The sequence below is a fragment of the Cydia splendana genome, chromosome 19, assembly GCF_910591565.1.
Source record: "Cydia splendana chromosome 19, ilCydSple1.2, whole genome shotgun sequence".
Taxonomy (NCBI): Eukaryota; Metazoa; Arthropoda; class Insecta; order Lepidoptera; family Tortricidae; genus Cydia; species Cydia splendana.
Window position 1 is genome coordinate 4,607,163 of NC_085978.1, and position 9,116 is coordinate 4,616,278.

Consider the following 9,116-nt stretch of genomic DNA (forward strand, 5'->3'; position numbering starts at 1 on the left):
TCGGCCATGATATACTCAAAACTCACTCCAAAGTCGAGCTCGATTTCGGAGGGACCAGAGAACCCTTACATATTTGCGTAATGGAAGCATCAGTACCGCCAGCATCTGTCTTTACACACTTATCTGCTGATATTACGCCCATCGCTATTAAATCCAGACGTCACAACAAAGACGATGAAGAATTTATTCAAGCCGAGATATCTAAACTTTTAAAAGATGGGATTATCGAGCCGAGCGTCTCTCCTTGGCGCGCTCAGGTACTAGTTTCTGGAGGTGGATCTCATCGAAAAAGAATGGTAGTCGACTACTCCAGAACTATCAATAAGTTCACATTTCTAGATGCGTATCCTCTGCCTCACATTGAGTCGATAGTTTCGAAAGTAGCGAAATTCAACCACTTTAGCCAGATTGATTTGAAGAGTGCATACCATCAAGTCCCTATTCTTGAAAGAGAGAAAATATATACCGCATTTGAAGCTTGTGGTAAACTATGGCAATTTAAACGTATTCCATTTGGCGTCACTAACGGAGTTGCCGCTTTTCAACGCACTCTCGAACACATAATTGAAAAAGAACATTTACAAGGCACCTTTACTTATCTTGATGACGTCACAGTCTGCGGTAAAAACAAAGAAGAGCACGACAAAAACATACAACAATTCATGGCCGCTGCTAAGAAATACAATCTCACACTAAACGAACAAAAATGTAATTTCAGCAAAAGTTCCATCAGCCTCCTTGGATACACTGTCAGGGACAACGTTATTGAACTATAAACTTATCACTGATCAGAAATCCCTAAGCTACATTTTCGACCAAAATCATACTAGCAAAATCAAAAACGACAAGATTGAAAGATGAAGAGTATGAAGACTCGGAACTGTCATGCTATAAGTATGATATTATTTACAGACCTGGGGCTCAGAATACTGCTGCTGACGCTCTTTCAAGAGTTTGCGCATTTATGAACAATAATAAGCTGTACGAATTGCACGATGCGCTTTCTCACCCTGGGATTACTAGAATGTATCACTGGATCAAGCTAAAGAACCTACCATACAACTTAGAAGATGTCAAAAAGATGACAGCTTCATGTCGCGTATGCGCAGAAATCAAACCACGCTTTGCCAAAGCAAATGGCACTTTGATTAAGAGCGCTATTACATTTCGGCGTTGAGCGAGTTTAGGTATTTTACGCGCTGCGGCAGGCCGTGCGAGCTCAGTATGCCGATCCCTTCTACCACACTCGCACTACAATGATGGATTAAACATTCTTGATCCTTCGCGAAGCATATTGAAATCAACCATAACAACACTAACTGTACTTAACTTTTAAAGTTCTAAAACTGTTATTTGGTAAGTACGAAAATACTAAATGCAGTGCAAATGTACATAGGGGCTGTTCATAAATCACGTCATCTATTTTTGACGATTTTTGACCCCCCCCACCCCTCAAATCATCCAAAAATCAAGCTTCGGATGAATCTGTTTCCTCCTACGTCATGTTACCATCATCCGATGTCCAGACCCCCCCCCCCCCCCCCACTCTTCCCATTTGAAACGACGTAATTTATGAATAGCCCCATACTCGTACTTATGAAGGTATATTACTCGAAAGAAATTATAGGTACCTACTCGCTTATTTACATGTTTCGTCATTGCATTTGGTACCTATAGGTTGTAAAGTTTGTATCAACGAGGGTTTAAAAACGAACTGGTACTGAGGATCTGATGATGATTAAGGTGGTCACGGATACCAATCAACCATGTAGTAACATGATTAGGCTCGTTTGATTCGTCTCAACAAGATCTTTGACACTGAAGATACACAGGGTCTGATGATGGAGCTGGAAGGTGGCCACGGGTACCAGTCTATCATGTAACTAAACAACTTCGTGTTTGGGCTCGTTTGATTCGTCTCTACAAGATCTTTGACACAAGACAGTACTCAGGGTCTGATGATGGAGCTGGAAGGTACCATTACCAATCAACCATGCAACTAAACCACATCGTGTTTAGGATCGTTTGATTCGTCTCAACAAGATCTTTGACACTAGGTGATACTCAGAGTCTGATGATGGAGCTGGAAGGTGGTCACCGGTACCAATCAACCATGCAACTAAACCACTTCGTGTTTAGGCTCGTTTTATTCGTTTCAACAAGATCTTTGACACAAGATAGTACTCAGGGTCTGATGTTGGAGCCGGAAGGTGGTCACCGGTACCAATCAACCATGCAACTAAACCACTTCGTGTTTAGGCACGTTTTATTCATCTCAACAAGATCTTTGACACAAGGTAGTACTCAGGGTCTGATGATGGAGCGCGAAGGTGGCGACGGGTACCTGTCTATCATCATCAGCTCCATCATCAGACCCTGAGTAGTATCTTGTGTCAAACATCTTATTGCGACGAATCAAACGAGCCCAAACACGAAGTGGTTCAGTTACATGGTAGACTGGTACCCGTGGCCACAGTCCAGCTCCATCATCAGACCCTGAGTACTAACTTGTGTCAAAGATCTTGTTGCGACGAATCGAACGAAGCCAAACACGAAGTGGTTTAGTTGCATGGTTGATTGGTACCGGTGACCACCTTCCGGATCCATCATCAGACCCTCAGTACTACCTTGTGTCAAAGATCTTGTTGCGACAAATCAATCGAGCCCAAACACGAAGTGGTTCAGTTACATGGTAGACTGGTACCCGTGGCCACAGTCCAGCTCCATCATCAGACCCTGAGTACTAACTTGTGTCAAAGATCTTGTTGCGACGAATCGAACGAAGCCAAACACGAAGTGGTTTAGTTGCATGGTTGATTGGTACCGGTGACCACCTTCCAGCTCCATCATCAGACTCTGAGTATCACCTAGTGTCAAAGATCTTGTTGAGACGAATCAAACGATCCTAAACACGATGTGGTTTAGTTGCATGGTTGATTGGTAATGGTACCTTCCAGCTCCATCATCAGACCCTGAGTACTGTCTTGTGTCAAAGATCTTGTTGAGACGAATCAAACGAGCCCAAACACGAAGTTGTTTAGTTACATGGTAGACTGGTACCCGTGGCCACCTTCCAGCTCCATCATCAGATCCTGAGTACTATCTTGTGTCCAAGGTCTTGTTGAGACGAATCAAACGAGCCTAAACACGAAGTGGTTTAGTTGCATGGTTGATTGGTACCGGTGACCACCTTCCGGCTCCATCATCAGACCCTGAGTACTATCTTAAGTCAAAGATCTTGTTGAGACGAATAAAACGAGCCTAAACACGAAGTGGTTTAGTTGCATTGTTGATTGGTACTGGTGACCACCTTCCGGCTCCATCATCAGACCCTGAGTACTATCTTAAGTCAAAGATCTTGTTGAGCCGAATCAAACGAGCCCAAACACGAAGTGGTTTAGTTGCATGGTTGATTTTGGTACCGGTGACCACCTTCCGGCTCCATCATCAGACCCTGAGTACTATCTTGTGTCAAAGATCTTGTTGAGATGAATAAAACGAGCCTAAACACGAAGTGGTTTAGTTGCATGGTTGATTGGTACCGGTGACCACCTTCCGGCTCCATCATCAGACCCTGAGTACTATCTTGAGTCAAATAAATACATATAGAATGTCAGGTCGTTTCAAATATTTTTAATCCTGTCCGGTAGTTTATTAAACTGTACCATTATAAATTATAATACTATAAAAACAGTGCTACGATCAAAGTCTCTCGTTGCGGTTTACACGCACACAGTATAGCGTTTTACACGGCGCCCGCCGCACACAATGATAAAAAACCTCGTCGTCGCCGTTGAAAATGTGCGGAGCCGACCGACACATGTCCTGCCTCTACAAGCTCTGCCGCGGCACTAAGCTGGCGCAGCGCGCGTCATCGGTAATATAGAGTAGTTTTCAAAAAATTGCCAAAAAATTATAGTAGAATTTCATAAACACTAATGTATACCAACAGTATAAGCAAACGTTGCAGATTGCTTGAGTATGAAAATGACTTCGATATAAAGTAGATTTTCGTAGGAATTGACACTTGTTTCGGAGAGAAAATCGAGTTCATTTTACTTTGATTTTCTCTTTCTCAAAGGTATGTAGGAAAAATATAGTTTGATATGCCTAAAGTACAGGGTATTAGTAATACAAAATAGCCAGGTTTAGCAGAGTAAAATTCTCAACATTTCCAAATAAGAGCTCGCCATTCAGTGCTTCACGGGGTTTTTCGGAAACGACCATCAGAAAAAAAATCATTACTAATTTAATAAGTCCTTTTTCTAATATTTACAACGATATTTATAAAGATAAGAAGACGCTTTTACTGGAACAAGTACTCATTGTTTCTAATAATGAGCGCAAAGTCCTGAATTTCGTCGACTAGTATCATCAATTTTGAATTATTTCGACTTTTCTTGTAAGAGCGCTCTTAAAGCTTTATCGCCCTTCGAACGATTGAATGTAGATTTTAAAGGACCTTTGCCTTCGAACACGAACAACAAATATATTCTTACAATAATTGATGAATTCTCACGCTATCCTTTCGCATACCCATGTCCTGACACATCTTCGGCGACTGTCATCAAGTGCTTCAAAGAACTTTTCTTCGAATATGGCCAGCCCTTATATATACATAGTGACAGGGGATCCTGCTTCATGTCGGAAGAAATACAAAGCTTCCTCAAGAAATGTAACATTGCCACTTCTCGCACTACTCCCTACAACCCTCAGGGTAACGGGCAAGTGGAAAAGCTTAACGGCACCCCCTGGCGAACTATACAGCTGTCCTTAAAATCGAAGAACCTGCCCATCGAAAACTGGGAACAAGTCTTGAAACTTTCTCTCCACTGCGTACGGTCGCTCCTATGCACTTCGATAAATGCCACTCCACACGAGAAGCTATTCAATTTCCCTCGGAGAACACCGGTCGGCGAGTCGCTTCCGTCATGGCTCGTTCCGGGACCTGTCTTACTTAAGAAATTTGTTCGATCGAAAACAGACCCCTACGTCGAAGAAGTCGAGTTACTACACAGTAATCCGAACTACTCATATGTACGACGACGTAATGGCCAGGAGTCTACCGTATCTAACAGACACTTAGCGCCTCTTCCCTTATCGGATGATGAAGGCTCTATACCCGACGGAACGGCTCCTGATGGAGGATCGGATATTCCCACATTGGACGAAGAACAAGAAAATCCTGCTGATGTAGGTACACTTAATAATAATCAAGAGATCTACAGTACTCCACCACAAGAAGCTCCGCCTTCACGGATCTTCCGTATATCTACGAAGTCTAAGAAAATGCCTCAACATCTTAACGACCACATCCTGGACCCAAACGAAGAAATCATAGAGGGGGAGAATGACATATAATCTCCTTTTGTCTTCTAGATATTGTTTATGATATTGATGACATACGTGTTTTAGAAACCTAATGTCTATCCTATATGTCTAATTTATCTTATGCATGCTTCTAGTTAATTAAAGCCAATTTCTTTTGGTATTTCGTTTCTATGTATCACATTGCTACTGACAAGATTTGCTTGACGCACTATACCTTTGCGCTGGGAGTTGCGTATAGTTTTATATTTCTTGTTTAATTTTAGATATATTTAGGGTTATTAGTTTTAATTTTGTTTTATTCATAAGTTACCTATTTATTTGTCTTTTTATTGTCATATTCGTACGTAATAAATTTAATGACTACATGATGTCGATGATGATGCATAATATATGACTCACTTTTTTTCATACCCTAAAATAGATCAAATAAATGCGTACCTATCTAACTGCCTACGTAATCCAAACAAATCCTTTTATCAAAATATCTATGAGACTGACACAGATTATGGCCTGATTGATTTGTTGATGTAATAATTTGAAATGGGCATTTTCCGCGAGTTTTTCAGAGCATGATCAGGGCAAACGTTTCGCGAACGCAAAAAGCCACGTTGCATTCGCTTCTAATGGCTCCTCTTCGCGATGGGCCAGCGCCGGCCACTCCGAGGGCCGCATTTATGCGTTAGAGGGAGCATGTGATATTGCTATCTCATTCTACCGCATGGCTGCGTCCCTTGGAGTGGCCGGCGCTGGCCCATCGTGTAGAGGAGCCATAAAACAATCGCCCGATCTTATATCAACGATTTGTTTCTTCCGCGCTGCACCCGCGCCGTTTCGCGTTCGCAAAACGATTGCCCACTTAGGACACTTCTACCCTCCGGCCGTTTTGGCAACCAAGTTTCGCAACTAGTTGTTGAAAAAGAATTAATAATCTTGTTACGCAACTAGTTGCCCAAGAAGAAAATATATTCCTGAACCAAAGCTAGCGTAGATGACAGTGGAGTTTCGCAACCAGTTGACGAAAAGGAAATAATTGTCTTTGTTTACAACTATAGTTACCAAATAAGACTCTCATTTCGATGGCAAATCTAAGGGCATTTGTCCTACGTTTAGCTGACCTTAGCTGAAAGAGTCTAACGTACGAAACTTTCTTTTCAAAAAACATTTCCTTTACAACTTAACTAGACGGAGCCCCGCTTCGCGGGGCTCCTATTTCTGGGCGGTTTGCCCTTCGGGCATCTGAAGCTACCTAACGAACCTAACCTACCTACCTACCTACCTAGGCTTTTTCCCCCAAAGTGTACTATTTTCACGGACGTCACACTAAACTAAATCAATAGGTAGGTAGGTTAGGTTCGTTAGGTAGCTTCAGATGCCCGAAGGGCAAACCGCCCAGAAATAGGAGCCCCGCATAGCGGGGCTCCGTCAACTCTGGGTAAGTAGGAAATGTTCTCGGAAATATTGATTTAAAATATTTCTACGTTCTAAGTGTCAGAGACCTATTCTTCATTGGCAACTGGATGTAAAACAGGAATATATTTTCTTCTTGGGCAACTAGTTGCGTAACAAGATTATTAATTCTTTTTCAACAACTGGTTGCGAAACTTGGTTACCAAAACGGCCGGAGGGCACTTCTATATATATATTTTTTAACAATTATGGCCTGGAGACACTTCTATAAATATCAAAGGTTTTTTCGGCCTAATTCGAACTTTAAGATACGTCAATTAATAGATCTAGAAACGATATGGATTAGATATGTCAGTGTCAAATGTGACGTTTCTTCAAACAAAAACGACACACTGACACATCTAATCCATATCGTTTCTAGATCTATTCATTGACGTATCTTAAAGTTCGAATCGGGCAGTTTCTCTCGCGCCTAGGGTTACCAGATCCAAATTTGAAATTTCCTGACAAAATTCCTGATTTGTGAATATTTTTCCTGACGCTCATATTGGCGAGGGTTCTAGCCGCGCGTACGCGATGTCTTATGTATGCTTGATACATTGTTTAACTTAGATTTGTTTTGGATTTATGTAAGTAAATGTGAACCTTTTAATAAGGTACCTACATAATAGAAAAGTCCGTTGATTCACTAAAATTCCTGACATTTTCGTATTCCGGCCGCATTCCTGACATCTGGTAACCCTACCCGCGCCGCACCGCGCCGATTCGCGTTCGCGTCTCGTTCGCCTACGTAGAGCCCCCTCCACACTCGTGGGCGAATCTCGGCGTTCGCGGCGAGTGTGGAGCGGGTCTAGGATATCGCATAAGCCTAGTGGGGCATAGCGAAAACGCAAGATGGGTCATAGAATAGATTTTTCGGTTTTTTACCTCCATATCATTTACAGGGGGCACGATAAAAAAAGTTTTATTAATCGGATATAATTCATGCATCATACATACCTGTATCATATCATATCATATCATATCATATTATATTTACGCACGGCTCTTATCAGGCCTTGATAATCTGAATATTATAATCTGTAATTGATTAAGCTGTCGCACTAAAAGTGTTCCGGATATTACTGCTATCCTTGATTGGGAAAATACCTTTTATATTTCTTTTTAGTGTTCCGTACAAAACTTTGTTCACGGAACACTTATGGGATCACTTCGGTCTTGCAAATCGGTTATTTTATCCTATTTCTAAAACTTCCTGTTCTATTAAGGTAATTTGGAAGAGATCGCTTACAGAGATAAAACCGTATGTATGAATTTATTTTCTTTTGTGGTAATTTATCATGATTTAACAGATATGTACCTATGCTTATGTTAAATTATGTCTGGTACTAGTGGTAGAGTTTGTTCGGGAAGAGAAGAGTCGTGGAATGTATGGGGCCCAATACATTCCACGACTCTTCTCTTTCCGCACAGACTCTAGTAGTGGTAGGTACTAGTTTTTGTTGCTAAAAATTATATCAGAAGGAAATTAGAGCGAGTAGAAGTATCACATGAACCTCTAGTTGCTTTATTTTCTTTGAATACTCGTACCTAGGTAACATTTTTTAACAACGAAAACTACCAGACATAGATAAAACCTATAAGTAGGTATAAAATAAATAGGTTTGTGTGTAACACATTATTTTTTATATGGGTTTGATAACAATTATGATTAGGTAGCTGGACTTTCGGTTCCAGCGCCATCTTGATAGTCACGCGTCGTGATTAATTCCTTTGTTTTTTGCTCATTTGTTATCATTGATTACAAATATTCTTCCCACAATCTCTTTATTTTTATATAGGATTTTTGCTTTGCAGATTCCGATAGGTTCCATTATTTGTTTGTTGTATGCACGCAGTTTTATACGTGTATTTTCTAGTTTCACGTTTTTTTTTAAATTTCGAAGTATTCTTTAGAGCATGTAATAACTGCAGCTCCCGTATCCATTTCAATAGTGTGCATTTTTCCATTTATCTGAAGTGTAATGTTGAATTTGTCTGTATTTGAATTATTATGTATTTTCTTTATTTCGTATATTTCTTCTTCACTTTCGTAGAATGATACGTCATTATCCATATCTAGTTGGTTTTGATCTTTGAAACAGACTGAATGTACATGTCCCTTGGTGTAGCATTTCTTGCAGTATAATTGATTTTTCAGCTTACATTGATTAATTAGCCTTGTGGTTATCTTTTCCGCATCGAAAGCAAGTGATGTTTTCCTTCGTATTATTTCCGTTGTATGTATTTTTATTTTCATAATGTGTTTAGCATCTCTATTATATGTATTTCTTTTTTCATTGTATGTACTTGTATTACCATTGAATGTACTGTTTCTG